Source organism: Pipistrellus hanaki, assembly GCF_964339955.1.
Source record: "Pipistrellus hanaki genome assembly, chromosome: 1".
NCBI classification, from domain to species: domain Eukaryota; kingdom Metazoa; phylum Chordata; class Mammalia; order Chiroptera; family Vespertilionidae; genus Pipistrellus; species Pipistrellus hanaki.
This window is the reverse complement of record NC_140503.1, coordinates 63,681,341-63,699,567: the sequence shown is the minus strand read 5'-3', so window position 1 is coordinate 63,699,567 and position 18,227 is coordinate 63,681,341. Positions and strand designations below refer to the sequence as shown.

At 40.3% G+C, this 18,227-nt stretch overlaps 1 long non-coding RNA gene across 1 annotated transcript in view; it reads right to left on the bottom strand.

Moving 5' to 3' along the window:
- The window catches only part of LOC311626100, a 152,190-nt gene extending 134,187 nt beyond the window's left edge, over positions 1-18,003 (bottom strand). The window contains exon 1 of the long non-coding RNA XR_014795635.1: positions 17,957-18,003. This is a non-coding gene — a long non-coding RNA (uncharacterized lncRNA). The remainder of the gene's footprint in view (positions 1-17,956) is intronic.
- Positions 18,004-18,227: the final 224 nt, after the last annotated feature.

The following is an 18,227-nucleotide window of genomic DNA, read 5'->3' as shown; positions in this document are numbered from 1 at the left end:
TGCATTTATGGAATATAATGAACAACATAAACTGATGAACAAAAACAGATCCAGAGACAGAGAAACATTGATCAGACCATCAAACCTCAGAGGGAAGGTAGGGGAGGGTGGGAGTAAAGGGGAGAGATCAACCAAAGGACTTGTATGCATGCATATCAGCCTAATCAATGAACACAGACAACAGGGGGTGAGGGCATGAGTGGAGATGGGGGTGGAGGGATAATGGGGGAATAAGGACAGATATGTAACACCTTAATCAATAAAGAAATTTAAAAAGTAAAAAACGCAAATGGTTTTAATGCCACTGAATTCTATACTTAAAAATGGTTAAAATGGTGATTTTGCTATGTAAATCTTACCACACACATGCAAAATTAAAGAAAAAAAGAAAGAAATTCCAGGTCCAACCAGAGCACCCAGCTCTGGCCAGAGAAGCAGAAGTCAGTCATCTGCTGTGAAGGAACTCAGACTCAAGTGGGAGAAACACAATTCACACAGCCATTTATTCAGCAAGCAAGTACTGACTACTTAACTACACACTCAGCACCACAGGAGGAACTAAGGAGGCAAGGAAGACCATGAAAGATATGACACTACCTTCATGAAGCTTTTATTCCAGCCTGCCTGGGAGATAGTCAGCAAGCAAATAGGCATAGAATTAAGTAACACATTAAACAGTGATGAGTGCTATGGAGGGAAGTGTAGGGTCTTATGAGAGCACAAAACAGGTGGACATGAGCTAGGCTAGGGGTTCAAGAAGGCTTCCCTGATAAAGTGATGCTGAAGATGGCACTCAAAATTGAGTTAAGCCAAAACTGGTTTGTCTCAGTAGATAGAGCGTCAGAGGACTGAAAGGTCCCAAGTTTGATTCCAGTCAAGGGCATGTACCTTGGTTGCGGGCATATCCCCAATGAGGGGTGTGCAAGAGGCAGCTAATCGCTGATTCTCTCTCATCGATGTTTCTAACTTTCTATCCCTCTCTCTTCCTCTCTGTAAAAAAATTAATAAAAATATATTTTTTTAAAAAAATTGAGTTAGTAGTTGGTACCTAAGCAAAGGGATGTGATGGGATGGTGCGGGAGTGGAGCACTCGAGGCAGGGGGAACCATGTGTGTGAAGTAAAAGACCTTTCACAAAAGGTAGAAACGAATGTGGTCCTTTAGAAGTTCTGCTGGAAGCCAATGCAGGGAATGAGGGGAAAGGAGCGAGACATCAGGCTTGACACAAGCTCCAGCTGCCAGAAGCACTAGAATTGAAGGCTGTACACAGGCATGCAGAGTAAAGGGGCTTGGCTTCCAAGGGGGAAAGATGGGTGGTAAAAGCCCCCTTGCAGAGTTGGTATTTGGAGGGAACCTGAGGCTTTGATAGCTAACAAAGAAAGTGCAAGCATTCCAGTTACAGAGGCTACCTAAGCAAAGGCACAGGCATGGAACATGCCAGCGGACAGGAAGTAACCCTGCTCTGGGGAAGCAGGGAGAGGATAAGCGGGGGGAGGGGAGGGGCATGAGGCGGAATGTTGTGAAAGATAAAAATGAAACTTAAGTAGAGGCTTCACTTCAAAGTCATCAGCTAGGACAGCTGATCCTAGAACAGTGGGTAGGAATGTCCCACCATCTCTCAAGGTCCCACCTGTCTTCTCCCACCACCAGTGGATGACCCTGCAAACCACACTCCAGCTCTCAAGGATCAGTAACAAGGCAATTCCACACCTGAAAGGGACTTGGCTCTCTACTGTGAGGGTCACAGCAGGTCTCCTCTCTGGTTAAGCAGTTTGGAAGCAGTACTAACATTAGCCATGGAGTGCAAAGGAAGAGAGGCGAGGGGTTTGGGATCAGTAGAGCAAGGACTATAGCTACCCACTGCCTACACTGCTGCTTCAAGCCCTGGGTGGGATGCAGGCAGATAAAGAATTTGGCTGGGAAAGCACTGAGGCCTGGTTGAGTAGACAGAAGCATTCCCAGCAGCAGCATCAGTTGGCCACTGGCCTGGGAATTAAATTTTGAAAAGCTCTGACTTTTGCCATTTTTGTTTATCCCTGGCTCCAAAAGACTCTTTTCCCTGGCTATTTTCTGTAAATACACTCTCTGCAAGTCAGATTACTCACTTGGCCAGATGGAGGACCAAGTGTGAACAAGTAAGAATATTGTTAGCCTGTTTTTCCTGATAACAACAAAGGCTCTTTCCCCAGAAAAGTCCTGCTGGAACTCAGCCTGCTGGGACCCAAGTGTCCTTCACACAGCATTCAGGTCTGCGGTGGAAACCAGCCCTAGCCTCTTGGGCCCCTGGTCCTCAGAGGCCTACTGAGAATCCCTGACCTCATCAGGCCTGGAGCTGGAGGTGCTCCCGTGGAACCAGGCCCAGCCCTGAACCTAAGGGGTATTTCCAGGGGACTAGGAGACCCATCAGTGCTAAGATTAGGGGGCCAGGCCTGCAGGTATGTTGGGGGTGAGGGGTGTTCTCCATTTCTGCCACCATAGAAGAAACTATAAAGATTTTTTAGTTCAACTCCTTCATTCCACACAGGAGAAAACAGACACCCAATGAGAGGAAGTGACCTGCTTACACAGAGGCAACTTGTTCCATAACTAAGGCTTGATTGATTCAAGCTTCAAGTTTCCATTTGAAAAGTTGATCTCGAGCAGCACATTTGTAAAAATTGAGTTTTAATCTATGTCAATAATTTAAAATCTAATAGTCTTTTATTTAAAAATCTTATAGTAAAATATCTTTATATTAAATTAATTAAATTATAGGTCCTTTTATAAGGATTGAATGTGTTTAAAAGCAAAATAGGGAGGAGGGGCAATGTTAAAATATGTACACAGATAATAATTTAATTTAAAAAAAATGTTTAAAAAAAAATAATAAAATAAAAGCAAAATAGAAGAGTTCTCATAAACAATCTAGAGACTGGGGTGTTTGCTCTTTGGGGTGACATCTTTACCCAGAAACTGTCCTCAGCCTAGGGACTTCAGATGACACATCCACAACATCACCCCCTCCTCCTCGTGACCACACCCATCTCCCTTCCCCATCTTCCCGACAGAGTTCTGTCACATTTGTTATTATGAGCATGTAAACTATTTTCCTTGGGGAGCCAAGGAACATGTTCTGATTGCTTTTTTGGTTTATTTTACTTTTTTTTCTCCCAAAGTTGGCTCTTTATTCCCCTTCCTTGGCTATTAAAGTGACATGTTAAGACTTTCCGCACTCGAAAACAGTTCTGTAAAATGCCTCCCAATTCCAGTTTCCACTGGGATAAATACGTCAGAAAGCTTACGAATTCCATTTTCCCCCGGGAAGCATTCCTCAGGTAGCATTTTAGATCATACTCTATAAATATTTCCATTCCTCCCCAGTCCCGATAAGAAAAGTAAGGACATGGTAAACCTCGCTCTCTGGGCCTTGCGTCAGAAGTCTGTGGTTTAGGAAATCAATGTTATGATGTTCAAGTGTGAGGGGTACTTCTTCTCCAGCCTTCTAGAAAAATAGTGTGGGAAGAAACAAACGTTCTCTAGTGACAGAACTCATTTGGCCTCAGACCATGTGGGATCTCCTGACCCATGTGCCCGGAGGGATGTAACAGAGAGTGTGAGAAAAGGCTCATATCTTAACCTCCTTGTCCTCACACTGTGCAATGGAAGCAATAACACCATTCTAAATACCTATAACAGAATGTAAAATCACCTAGCAGAGATCCAGGCACATAATTGATATTGAATTAATAGTTTGTTGAGTTGAAAATCATGAACTTATTCTTCCTTATTCAGCTTTCTGGCTAGTCAGGTTTGGAATGCCTTAACATTCATGCATGTTTCTTGAGACTATGTATGCAGATTCCTCGGGTATATGGAATTTGCCAACCTTCTGAGATCATGTCACTAAGGAATATCCAATGGTAAGCACAACGTTTTTAGGGAACTTGAATGCCAGGGTGACTATGGCTCTGCCAAAACTTTATCCATAGAAATTTTTAAAGTTTAGATAGTTTCTTTGAGGGCCATCTATCCAAGAACATCTACCTAAATCAAAGACAAACAATTATCTGATTTCATTTACCTCAATATTCATTAATATGAAATTACCACCCATGAGATAAACATATAAGGAATTTATTTTGCAATGCCAAATAAGAGGCTGATATTATCTGCCATTCATTCAGTATCTCCATCTTTTAAGATATGTAGTGTAATCCCTAATTTAAAGTGAAAATATCTCACTGGGCTGGCATGGTTCAGTGGTTGAACCTTGACCTGTGAACCAGGAGGTCAAAATCCGACTCCCATTCAGGGCACATGCCCAGGTTGCTGGCTCCATCCCCAGTGTGGTGCGTGCAGGAGGCAGCCAAATAAAGTGACAATGCCTCCCTTAACTTTCCTCTGACCCTCAAAACTCCTGTTTCTAGTTCTGAGTTTCAAATGGAAAATTTAAGGTTATGGAGCTTATGAAATGAAATGAGGTCCCTTCTAATTTCCAAACTAACCTTCTTGATGTGGAAACATGTGGTGCTCTCACCTCCCATCATGTTCTGAGCCACGTTCCCTGCAACAATAGCAACAAGCCAGAGACAAGGCAAGCCTGGCCTCCTCACTCTGTTTGGCCTGAGCTATAGTTTCTTTGCCTGCAAACAAGTACCTCTCCAACACACATTTGTCTTAAAGATGTAACCAGATGCTATAAATGAAAGTCAGTTGTGGACTGTAAAAGCTAGATCCTAATGCAAATATTTTTATTTTAACTAAGTCCAAAACAAGTGTATTCCTTAGTTAGCATACAATGTATTTTCTGTCTGAGATGGCATGAGTTAGGAGGGGGAATGCTTAGACAGGTTTTTTTTATTTTGAGGTTCATCAAACCACACCACTGCTCTGAGAGGATGCTCGCTGAAGCCCTGCACAAGGGCCTAGACATGTGGTCGGCAAACCGCACCTCGCTAGCCACATGCAGCTCTTTGGCCCCTTGAGTGTTCTAACGCCACTTCTTCAAAACAGACTCACCCAGGCCGAAAACCGACTTCTGCACATGGGCCATGAAGTTTTAATCGCACTATACGTGTGCACCCGTACGTGGTATTTTGTGCAAAAGTTATACGCAAGGGGCCAAAGAGCCGCATGTGGCATGGGAGTCGCAGTTTGCCGACCACTGTCCTTGACGGTCATTCTGCTCCTGGTTGGATGGAGTTGGAAGAGGGTCAAACCGATTCACTCAATACTACTAACAAGAAACTATCTTAAATGAAACTCAGAAAAGCCTCCCTAAAAATATTTTATGTTGACATGATTAATGTAGCAATGATGTATTAATAACTAAGACTACCAAACCTCATGGCCCCTTACAAAAGTTAAGCTTCAAAAAAAAAATTAAAAATTACTATGAGTCTTTATCATCTTCCAAAAGAAAATTTAGGTATGGTACTTTTCTATAAACCTGGACTCTAGCACTCTTCTCTTAACAAAGTTGTAATAGGAAATGGGACAAATACGGAATAATAAAAAGCATTTCATACAGCAGGCAATCAGACACATTGCACAGTGGAAGAATACTGAACTTGAATTCAAGCTCTGCTTGGTCATTTCGTAGCTCGTAGCTTTGGCAAGTATTTCAACATCCCTGTGCTATAGTTTCTTTGCCTGCAAAACAGTACCTCTCCAATATACATTTGTGCTGAAGGTGTAACCAGATGCTGTAAAAGTGAAACTAAGTAGTGGACCGTAAAAGCTAGGACCTAATGCAAATATTTTTTTTTTTTAACTGAGTCCAAAACAAGTGTGTTCTTTAGTTAGCAAACAATGTATTTTCTATTTGAGATGGCATGAGTTAGGAGGAGAATGCTTAGATAGATGTTTTATTTTGAGGTTCATCAAACCACACCACTACACTGAGAGGATACTCGCCGAAGCCCTGCACAAGGACCCTCGATGGCATGAGCAAGGGCATGGGATCTAATAACTGGAAAAGTTAGTCAGTCTCAGCCCAGCAACGCACTTCCCTTTGATCCTGTGCTACCATATTGTACAACTATAACCAACCTTACTTCTCTACACACCATTCCTTTTGCTTAGAAAGAGGAATATGCCTTTGTATATTTTTTTACATTCTACTACATCTGATACATGAAGAATAATCTTTAATTTATATCTTATATTTGTGCTTCTATAGCGACCACAGTAATTTTTTTCTTACCTAGTTCAGTTTCCTGATTTTTAAATGAACTCTCAAGTCATCTGTTTTTGTTTCTGCCTCTTGGTCTCCTTATCTTTTTATCTTTTTTCTCAGTCTCTTTCTTTCACACACACACACACACACACACACACACACACACACACTCACACACATTGATCCAATCCTTCAGTGGAAAATTCTATGTTTTCCATATAAGATTTCTGACTTAGCATCTGCCAAGCCCCAATTTGCAATGTGACATTCTTCAGTTCTTCCCAGGCACGTTTCAACTGCAGGCTCTGAATTATTTTGCTTATTGTGTTATCTGCACACAGACACCACAAAAGAAATTACTCACTCCTGGAAAAAGATGCCAAACCCCTCATTTAAAAACACCGAATGAGTAATTCCCAAAGCATTATTTCTCTTTCAAACCCAGAACATTTTAATTACCTTGACATAAACAAAGAGTCCTGCAAGGCTAATTCAAATTGCTTATTCAAAATTCTCCCTCTCCTATATGCTGATTTCCACCTGCCCTAATGCTCTTCAAAACTTGAAACTGTTTACTCTACCACCCATGTGGTAAAGAACCCATTAAAAAGGGAGAAGTAAATTTTGCACCCATTACTAGTCTTAAATTGGCATGAGGGCTAAAGTGAGCATAGAAGTAAGCAATGACCCATCTTTTTCTTTAATTGTTCCATGAGCTGGGCCAAAATGGTCAGGCCTCCCGCCTGCCGCTACATAGTTAGTTGTGATAAGAGCAAAGAAAAGTAAACAATTTTAGGGACTGAAGCAGTTCTATCTCTACAGAAGGATTTGTGCTTTCTTATTGCAGCTTAACACATTGTGGACCAGTCGTTTTATGCTAGCTTTACCCAGGGGCCAGATAAGTTTCTATTGAACAAGTACAAAAAGTGTTTTACATAAATGTTAAGGGCACACCTTAAAACTAAATACCCATTGCGTTTTGAAGTTATTTATTACATGTTCTTACAAGCTAATATCTTTTTAAAGTATGATACTTTGTAAAGCACTGTGTAATATGAAAACACGAGAATACTCGTGATCCCTCCACAGCATGAGGAATAGCCAAACACAGTTCTCTTCCTAGAGGAGGCAGATTACAACAGAGACACAAGGGGCTGAAAGTATTCATATGCAGTAACAAGGAAGAAAGACCTGCAGAGTGGTTCCCAAGCAGGCTTCCAGCCTAGCTCCTGACTACTGGCTGCAAACTAAAGGCTTTCACAGTGAGTGATGAGGCAATTGAGTCACTGTTAAGCCTTTGCTGCTTGAATCAACTGAATACTGGAAACTGATCAGAAATGTCTGCTGGTCAGACAAATAGAACTAAGGACAAAATCCAGCTGTGCCATCACAACCCTCTTTCATGTGCCAATGCCTGGAGATTAAATATAATTTTTCCAATCCAATTAAAGTAGCCTGCGTCAAAGAACAATCAGGAAATTAGAGTTCATATTTTGAGCAATTAATAATGAATTGTTTAAAATCCCATAAAAACAAAATTATTTCAATTGAAGGATTTATATCTTTAATTCTAGGAAATGTTAATGTTATTTTAGTATTTCTTCTTCACTTTTTAAAAATTATCTCCTTCTGACACTCTTAGGACATTTTTTGGAGATTTCTTCCATGTCTCTCAACTTCTCTTTTCATATTATACCTCTTTATTTGCCTTTTAGATTAGTCCTTCAGTTTTATCTTCTAACTCAGTTTTTTCTTTAAGCATATCTACCAGAGTTCAGACAAGAGTAAGGCAAGCACCGTGCCCAGGTTGCACAATTTCAAGAGGCATTCACTCTTGGGCTTCTGCAAGTTCAAGGTCTGCACCTGACAGTGATTGCCTCCTGAAACTGTGTACCTGGGCTTCTCCTTTGCCTCACCTTAGTCTTGTCCCAGATGTTTAGTATACAGTTTACCTTACCAGCTACAACTTTTACTTTAGTGAGTATATTTTCCATTTCCAAAGTTTCTAGATGAATCTTTTTAATACCTTCTATTATTGATTAATGATCCTTTGTTCTTATTTCCTCTTTGACTTATTTGATGATTCCAAAGTACTTATTTTAATGCATTTTTATGTTGCACCATTATTTCTAGTTCTTTGTGTGTTGAATCTATAGGTTCTATAGACTTATGATTTTTGGGTCTGCTGACTATCCTCATGACAGGAAATTTCCTTATATATTTTGTAATTTTTAATTAAAAGCTTATCTTGCTTGCGAGTTTGTTTCTGGTAGAGTCCCCTCCCTGTCAGGTGGTTTTAGGGTTGGTTACCTTACACTGGCAATCCAGGTATGCATCACCAAGCCAAGATGTTATTTTTTCCCCAGCCACCTCTGTAACACCACATTGAAGGCTACGACTAGATGCAACAGGACCTGGCTCCTATTCTCACCCAGATGGCTCTATTCCCTCATAGAACCACAGGCAAGCAAGATCCAATGATGCGTAGTCCATGGAACTTTTCATGTCTAGTGATTGTCAGAAGCTATTAATATTGATCTGGGAAGGCCAGCTCAGATATTCTGTCTTTTGTGGGGTGAGCTACACCTTCATCACCAAGTGGCCTCTGAAGCTCAACCTCCATTGTTTGTACATAGTCTCTGTTTCCTATGAACCCATTGTCTGGAGCCTCTATTCCCATTATAGGTTGCTGTTAGCTCCAATCATTGGATCTTATCCTCTTGTTTTTGAGTGTGGCTGTAGTTACCAAAATAAACAAATTAATAAACTTTTAAAATGAGAAACAGGGTAAAAACAAAAACAAACAAACAAACAAAAAAACAGATGAGAGCAGTTATATGAACATGACAAGGAAAAATATAACTTTAACTTTTCACAATTGTGAATTTTTCACTGAGATGTATAGTTAGGTCCCAATCAAGTGCTCTTGTACAATAGTCATGAACAGGAAGGCAGCTCCACACAGACTCAGCCTGAATAAACCAAAGTGGTTATCTTTTTGTTTTTTTTCATTTATCACTTTTGCTCTGTAAAAAGCCAAGGAGATTTTGCATGTGCTCATTTTGCCATATTGAAGAGAAATCCAAAGGCAAATTTTAATATACAGATTAAATCTAAACTCTAGTTTGAAAGTTTCAGACTAATTTTAGTCGTAGAAGAAAGTGCTGCTGTATAAGATACCATCATTAGGAAAATCTGGGTGAAGGGTATACCACACTATTATATTTACAGTTTTTGTAAGTTAAAATTAAACATTTTTTTTAAATGTGTGGCTTAAAGCAGCAGTCATTTATCTAGCACACCTTTCCTATGTGATGGCAATTCTGGCTGGGATCAACTGAGCAGTTGTTCAGCTAGTCTCAGCTTCAGGAACTCATCCTTTGCAGTCAGCTACCAGCCAGCTTGGTATCTCTGCATTTAGGGTTTGGCCATATGAGGTGATGGGGGTCATTATGCCACATCTCTCTGCTGTTCAGCAGGCCAACCCCATGGTATTCCATGCTGGCAGTTACAGCGTTCCAAAAGCATCAAGACAGTAAGGTCCAATGTGCAAGTCTCTGTTCACATGAAGCTGCTACAGTCTTCTCTGCAAATCATATGGCCAATCCAGATTCCAAGGGTGGGGAAACAGACTCCAGCAATAATGGGAGGGGCTGAACAATGTTGCAGCTATTGTTTTTCAATCTACCGTAGCTACGTTAGGCTTCTGAGTATTTGAGACAGAAATGGACTTGGAAATTCAAGGTTTCCTTTCTCTAATTTGCCATAGACCATTTCTCAGACAGTCCCAATTCTCAATAACAGTGAGTAGATGAAGAAGAGACTGGAAATGGTTACATAAAGCATGCACAGGATGTTAGCAGAGAATTTCCCATCTTTGGGGACTTAGTCTATAGACTCAAAAGGTTAAGAGTTTAAAATTCTCTAGGTTGGATCTATTCAAAGTGAGGTTATCTTCTATATATATAAAAGGCTAATATACTAAGTGTCCCTCCCTCTGTCTGACCAGTTGCTATGACATGCACTGACCACCAGGAGGCAGACACTCAATGCAGGAGCTGCCAAACTGCAGTGACTTGGCAGCGGCAGTTCTTGAGTGACACACCCCAAAACCAGAGAGGAGGGAGCCCAATTCCTCATGGGCCTCATGATTCCACCTTCAGCCATGGGTTATGTTGTTGCTGGGGCACTGTTGGCCCTGAATCTGGTTTACTGCACACTTATGTTTGCATTCCACACCCTGTATGACAGCAACTTTGCAGAGTGCCCTCTCACACTCCGGGGCCCCTTGGGGATGTTGGAGAGCCAGTTTTGGCCTGAACCCCACAGGCCAGGCTGAGGGACTCCACCTGCCAAAAAAAAAAAAAAACAGCTCACTCCAATGTGGTGCTACCCCAGGTGCAGCCAGCCAGGGAGGGGCCAGGGAAAATTGGCTCCAGGGCATGTCCAGCCTATCTCACCCAGTCCCTCCCCACCGGCCACCTTCTAATTAATTTCCTTTCAATGGGCATGAATCTGGGTACCATGTCACTAGGAGAAAAATAAGAGACTAGACTGAAAGTTCCTTGAGGGAGAAAAATATGTCTGAAATTTTCTGGTATCCTTCACAGGCCCTATATAGACAATCAAAGCTCATTTAATATGACTGTTAAGACCGAGACACACGACCACAGTCTATGCCTCATTACCAGGTAAAATAGCACATGGAATTGATGAGGGGTAGGTTGGTTAAAAGACAGAAATCTCTTTCAGGCTGGAATATTTTGGTTTTTTTCTACTTTATACTTCTCTAAAATATACAATAGGTTCAGAGTATTTGCAGGAGTAATTACCAGGCTTAGAAAAATTGTGAAAATGAAGAACCTGATCCATATTCTGCTCAGGCCTTTCCAACTTGAGCCCAGAACCTAGAGATCTGGCAAGATGCTGACCTGACAGCTAACAAGCCCAGGCTATATCAAGGAGCATATGCCCTTGGGTTTTTAGGTTTTGCCAGGATTCTAAGCTCAACTGAGGTGATATGAATCAAATTCTCAGGCCTACTAAGGCTCCTCCCGCCAAAACAGGGGACATTTTCTGGTTGTGATATACCCCTTGTCAAATTATATCCCTTTCGCCTGGTAATTGTGCAAATGTTTGTACCTGCATAAAGGACAGTTTTATTGAATGATAAAGACTGTAAGAAAAAGCTTCACTCTGAGAAATGCCTATTCTCCAAAGCTGCAAAAGTTCCAGGGGTTTCCTGAGACTACAGAGTAAGACCACCCCGAGAACAAATAAACAAAGAGCCAGAAAACTTCTCCTCTCAGGGGAAGAGCCCCTTCCAAGCATCCTGATCTGCATGCAGTCTCTTGGGCCTTCCAGAAATTATTGGGTAAATGAGGCTGATCTAGCATGTGTATGAATGCCTTTCCAGTAAACTACACATCAGGCAAGTGTCACTGTTTGAATGAAAGGCAGGGGTCTACTAAGGCATTAGCACTCTACAAAGACACTTCTACACCTCGGGATTTGTGATTTCATCAAAGGAATGAAAATAGTTCATATAAGGTCCTCTGGAAAATGGAACTGATCTAAATGACTTCATTATCATATCCAGGTCCTCAGTATTTAGCAAATGTATTCCTGTTTCTAGGCCACTGCCCATTGCATCATCCAAAGTATTTTGTTGCAGAAATAAGGCTTATGTCATTATAATCATAAAAGCATAATTTAACAATAATAAATTTCATATGGGATAGAAGTTTTATGGCTTTTCTAGCATTGCTTATGCAGTATTTTATTTGGTACTCACAATAACCCAGTAAAATAATTAGGACACTATTATTAGTTGCATATCTATACTAATAAAAGAGAAATATGCAAATTGACCATACCTTCATAATGCCCACCAACCAATCAGTATGCAAATTAACCCAACAAAGATGGCGGGCTAATTTGCAAATGCAGACGCAGATCAAAGACTGAAGACTGAAGAGGCTTGGCTTCTCCGCTGTGGCCAGAGCAAAGGCCTGGGTCCCAGGTGCCAGAGGAAAACCGGTGCCAGCAGCCAGGGAAAGGAAGGCCTATTGCACAAATATTTGTGCAATGGGCCTCTAATTACAAATAAGTAAACTGAGGCTCAAAAGTTGGAAGCTGCTTACCTACTAATGACAGAGCCTGACCTACTAATTATAGATTCAATGTCCTCTTTCGCTTGTCTTTGCCCATGTTAATGTTCAACAAAGGGGGATATCAGTTGAAGAGCTATCTCAGGGACTGAAAAGGATAGCTACTATTCAAAATCAAGGGCCAGAGGACACAGGAGCCAGCTTAGTGGTATCCCGATGGGCCAAATTTAGTTCAATTTGAGCACTAAAATAACTAATAAATATCATTGATTATGATTAAGTAGAAACCATGAGTGAATATAAATAGATAAATAAATAAAGTACATAAATGGTGGTGAAGAGAAACCTCTTCCTAACAGTAGAATTCCAGATAAAAATTATAGAAGGGATGAGAGAATTAAAAAACAAACAAACAAACAAAAAAAAAAACCGCAATGGATGTTAAAAACTAAGCAGGTGAACTTTTATGAGAAATAAGAATTTTATAGAGTATCAAAGTATTTTCCCATAGATTACTTACTAATTGTAAGGCAAAAAAAAAAAAAGTAACTTTACAGTAGAGAGACTGGCAGGCAGCATTTTAAACACACAATGAAAATCAGCATCACCAGTACTGGGACACACCAACATTGTGTGTCTCCTGATGTGTATACAGAGAAAGACATAACATCACTTGCGTAGCACTTTGTTCAAAAATGTAGAATCTGAATCTAATCCGGACAAAATATCAGGAAACCCATATCAAGGAGCATTCTATAAAACTCTGCAGTATCTAAAAATGCCAAGGTCAAGAACAGCTGAAGAAATATTCCAGAGTAAGAGTGACTAAAAAAGACATAACAACTTAATGCCATAAGGAATCTTGGATTGAATCCTGGATAGGCTAGAAAAAACTAGCTATAAAGGATATTTTTGGGACAACTGGCAAAATTCGAATATGGACTGTGGGTTTAGATTATAATATTAAATGTTATAATGTTAAAAATATAGATTTTTTCTATTTACTATTTTCATTATTAAAGATAGCCCTTGTTCTTAAAAAATAAATACTAAAATATTTAGGGAAAAGTGCATAGTGTCTCCAACTTATCAAATGACACAGAAAAATGAGGATCAACACTAGTTCTTGAAGGTCAGTATTCTCAGATATTACAATGGTTCTAAACAATACACAGTTTATCTGTGCTCTTACATTTTTATAGGGCAAATTATTTTCTTTTACAAATTCTAAAATGTCTCCTTGAAGGAATAATAATTAAAAACAAGAAAGGTTAAGAGACGGAGAGAAAGAAAATCAAATGTGAATCTGTATAAATGAAGGGTATATAGGAAACCCCCTTCTTTTAGGTTTGAAATTTTTCAATTAAAAAATTGTAAGAGCCGAAAATGGTTTGGCTCAGTGGTAGAGTGTCGGTCTGCAGACTGAAAGGTCCCAGGTTCGATTCCGGTCAGGGGCATGTACATTGGTTGCAGGCACATCCCTGGTGGGGGGTGTGCAGGAGGTAGCTGGTCAATGTTTCTCTCTCATGAAATTTCTGGCTCTCTATCTATCTCTCCTCCTCTCTGTAAAAAAAATCAATTTAAAATATATTTTTTAAAAATGTAAGAAAAAATACATATTTATAGGCATAGCAGCAACAAAAATGGGAATACTCTGGCTCAAGGAAATATCTACATAGCCATGTGAATTATTTTCTTTTTTGCTTCTCTATAATACATTGCATATGGTTTTATAACTGTTTTATGTAGATAGACTTGTCTTCTCACTGCTTGAGGACAATAGTGGCAAGGTAAAACCATTCACTTTTTAAGGAGATCATTTATACAGAAGGTGACATTTTTAGTTTCATGAAGAATAACCAAAACAAAACTTTTAAGTAATAGGTAGGATCTAGGTTAGAATGCAAAAATTGCATTGAAAAATAAAAATAGTTAGGAATTTAAATTACTGGTTATTATGTTATGGAATAGTCTCTCAGAGAGACCTCTAAAATATTAATAACTAGTGACCCAGTGCACAAAATTCATGCACATTAAAAGGGGAATTATTAGAGGAAATATTTTGGTATTGCTATTTGCCCTTTCTTTATAATAGAAGTGTCAGAGATGGGGAAAAAATTAGTAAAATGTATATGAAAATCTTCCTCCTGTCAGAGTCTGGGGCATGCCGTGGGACCCAAAGTCAAGTCCCCACCTACCCACAGCACTTCAAAATCACATGAGACTCAGACCCAGCTGGCCCCACCCCCATTGGGCTAGATCCAGACTCGTCTGGCCCCACCCTTGTCAAGCCCCTCCGGGTGGAGGGCACAGCCTCAGGGCCCCCATCAAGCCTTGCCTTGTGGGGGCATAACCTCAGGTCCTCTGTCAAGCCCCACAGGGTAGGAGGGTGCAGCCTCAGGACCCCTGGCTCTGGGGTGAGGGGGCACAGCCTGAGGTCCTCCAGCCCAGGGCAGGGGGAGCAGCCTAAAGTCCCCCAGCCCAGCAACAAGGCTGGGGTGCACCTTGAGGTCCCCCATCAAGCCCCACTGGGCAGGGGGGCACAGCCTGAGGTCCCCTGTCAAGCCCCACCGAGCGGGGGAGCACAGCCTCGAGTCCTCTGCCCCAGCCCATCACCATGCAGCCTCGGGTCCCCGCTGATTGCTCGTTAAGACTTGTTACAGGAACTGGACTTCCACTGTGGGTGCAGACATCTTGTTTTACAGAAACCTCACCTCCTCTGTGGGCACTGCCATCTTTGTGACAGTGTGATGGTCAATTTGTATATTTCCTCTTTATTTCTACTGATGGTAGAAAGATAATTTTTATATTCACCTCTCAGTATAGAATAGAACATGGTAACCTCATTTCACATTTCCAGTCTTTACAATTTTTCCTAACATTATCCTAACTGCTGTCATCAAAATTAATGCACCTGTATTTCCATTCTACTACCATTCGGAAGCTCTGCAACCAAGTGGGCTGAGATGGCAAGCAGCTCCTTCTGGTCCAACAACAGTAACATTACCGTGACCATTGAGGCCCTGCTCACATGTCCAAAGTGCAAAACCGACTCTGTTGCTGCCATTTCCTCACCATTGGATTCCCTTGCTTAATTAATTCACTTAAAAATGCTTCTCAATGACAACCCAGTGTTCTGGTCCCAATTTCCTCCTGTTTTGGAAAGTAAATATATATAAACACAATTTCAATTCCCTGTGCATGAGTCTTTTGCGCTTACAGCAAACCAGTATCCACTGGAAATATCTGGGACACTGCCAAGGTGGAGATTCAATTTCTTTGTTGTCTTTCAGCATAACCTAGCTAACCGCAACCCCTTCCACCATCCCTCTGAAATGTGCTCGAACTGGAGCCAAGAGCCCATCCTACAAACTGAATACACACACACACACACACACACACACACACACACACACACACACGAGCAAATAAATAAAGAGGGGGCCATGGAAAAAATATGTGTTTTGAAGTTGCCCTATACATCATTTTCTTTTTAAATTCACATTTTTCTTTCATGACTTCACAAAAAAAAAAAAAATTAGAATCTAAATGCATAGTCATATGTGAGAATAATTCCAAGGATTTCCAGTCCCCCCTTCCCCAAAATTGTAGGATTATAAACATGAGGTAGATTCCTATGATTCTATTCCTTGGATTTATACCCTGGCTTTTGACTTTGGAGGGTGGGGGCTAGAGTGGCGAATGCCTATGAGGTTTGAATGACTATCCAAAGAGAAGGAGATGCTTTTAGCAGGCCTGTGCCCAACACATGATTTAAGTTATCTTCATGCCACTCACTTTCCCCGGCACCCCAGAAAAAAAATATTAAAAATGAGTCTCAGCTCATTCAAGAACTGAATTTTCAAAAACAAGTCTTCCCATATGGAAAGGATCATGGCACCAGGCCAGAGCATGTACAGTGAATAAGCGCTCAGGATGGTTCACATTTTCTCTTCCAGTGGGTTCCAAATACTCTGGTGGAAAACCTTTATATTATTCTGCCAATAAATTCCGTATTCTACCACAAACTACAGATATTAATAAACTTTCTTCCAATTCCAAAATAGTAATGACAACATCACATAGGCACAAGGGTAAGAAAACATGACACATATTTTTAAATGATTCAAATGAGAAAGAGTCCATGAGGGATAGTATTAAGAAGTAATAACCAGGACCTTGGGAATAAATATGTAGGTCATGAATACCAGGCAAAAAATTTAGTATTGTTCAGTTACCCAAATATTAAAAGATAAAACTTTGGAAAATTAATTTAGAAGAAAGATAATGCCACATCAAAAAGAGAGAGAAAACCAAACATGAGAATTCATAGAATGTGACTACTTCACCTCAAAGATGGATTCCTGTGGCTGACCATTAGGAGCCAGACATAAAAGGACAAATTAGAAGTCTATATAAATATTTGTCTGACATAAAGAACCTCATTACTTCTCAACAAAGAGAGCAAACAGTCTAGGAGAAGGCAAGTAGTCTCTTTCACACGCCATTAAATGACACAGTGGGAAAAATCTTCAACATTCTTATCACAAACACAGATGTGAAGTCACATGTCTGCCCAATTCTTTCTTGTACTGATACTTAACACAGACTCAGAACAGTAAAGCATAATTTAAAGATGACAAGTTAATATGACTCATATATGTGGATTCTGATTTTTTTCTGATAATCAGGAAATGATGAACCTGAATACCTAGAAAAGTTAATGAATAACATGCCTTTCAGAATCTTTCTGTATAACAGCACATCTGTTAGCCATTTAAGTAAAGTAGAATATATATTATATTAGAGTTTCTCTCCATGATGAGAGCTCCAAATTGGGTAGTATACATTATTCATTAAGGGAAGATTACTGAGTTTATCAGATGACCATCGAGAAACTAGGTTCTCTCCTGGTTTATGCCTGATAGCATAGCATAATTATAAGTAACCTTCCTTTTAATCTCAAAACAGCCCCAGCTTAGTTTTAAGTATCTGATGAGCAGGATGTAGGTTACCACCTTATTATTCAAATTAAGCTACATTGTGTTCTAAATTGTAATGCAATCTACCTTTACAAGCAATGCCTAATTTGATGACTATTAGGGGATTTGGTAAGGCAACTCACTAGACTAGAGTATCACATCCATAAGCACAATGCCATGTCTTATCACACTCTGTATTCCCCATTCCTAGCACAGCCCCATCACATTACAAGCACTTACTGAATGAATTAGTTGGCACTGACAGATATGATGTGACATAGCTCTCCTCTTGAATAACTGTTAATATGACCATAATGTAAAGTATTACATAAAATCAATGTAATGTTCTTTTTTCTTCTCCATTGATTCCAAAAAGGTGTTAAAAAATGGACAGCAAGCCGAAACCGGTTTGGCTCAGTGGATAGAGCGTTGGCCTGAGGACTGAAGGGTCCCAGGTTCGATTCCAGTCGAGGGCATATACCTTGGTTGTGGGCACATCCCCAGTGGGGGGTGTGCAGGAGGCAGTTGATCAATGTTTCTCTCTCATAGATGTTTCTAACTCTCTATCCCTCTCCATTCCTCTCTGTAAAAAAAAATCAATAAATATATATATTTTTTTTAATGTACAGCCAATTTATAACTTCTTTCTCAGCATATCTACTGCTTCCCACCAAAGATGTTGATCCTCCAGAATTCAGCCCAACTCACCAAACTTAGAAGCCTCTAGGATGTCACAGTGATCCAGTTCAAGGTGTGATCTCCCAACAGAGCAAAGCCTTCTATTTTTCACTCTGCCAAATCAAGTATTTCCATCATGGAATACACATAATGCAGGAAAATCCAGTTCTAGGACTCAGACATAAATGACCCTTTCATTGTCAAGTAGTTGGCATGTTGTTTTTTCCTGTTGGAAGTAGACAGTACAGCATGTACCTTGTGGTTCATAGAAGCTATGCAAGTGGACTATGTTATAAGATTT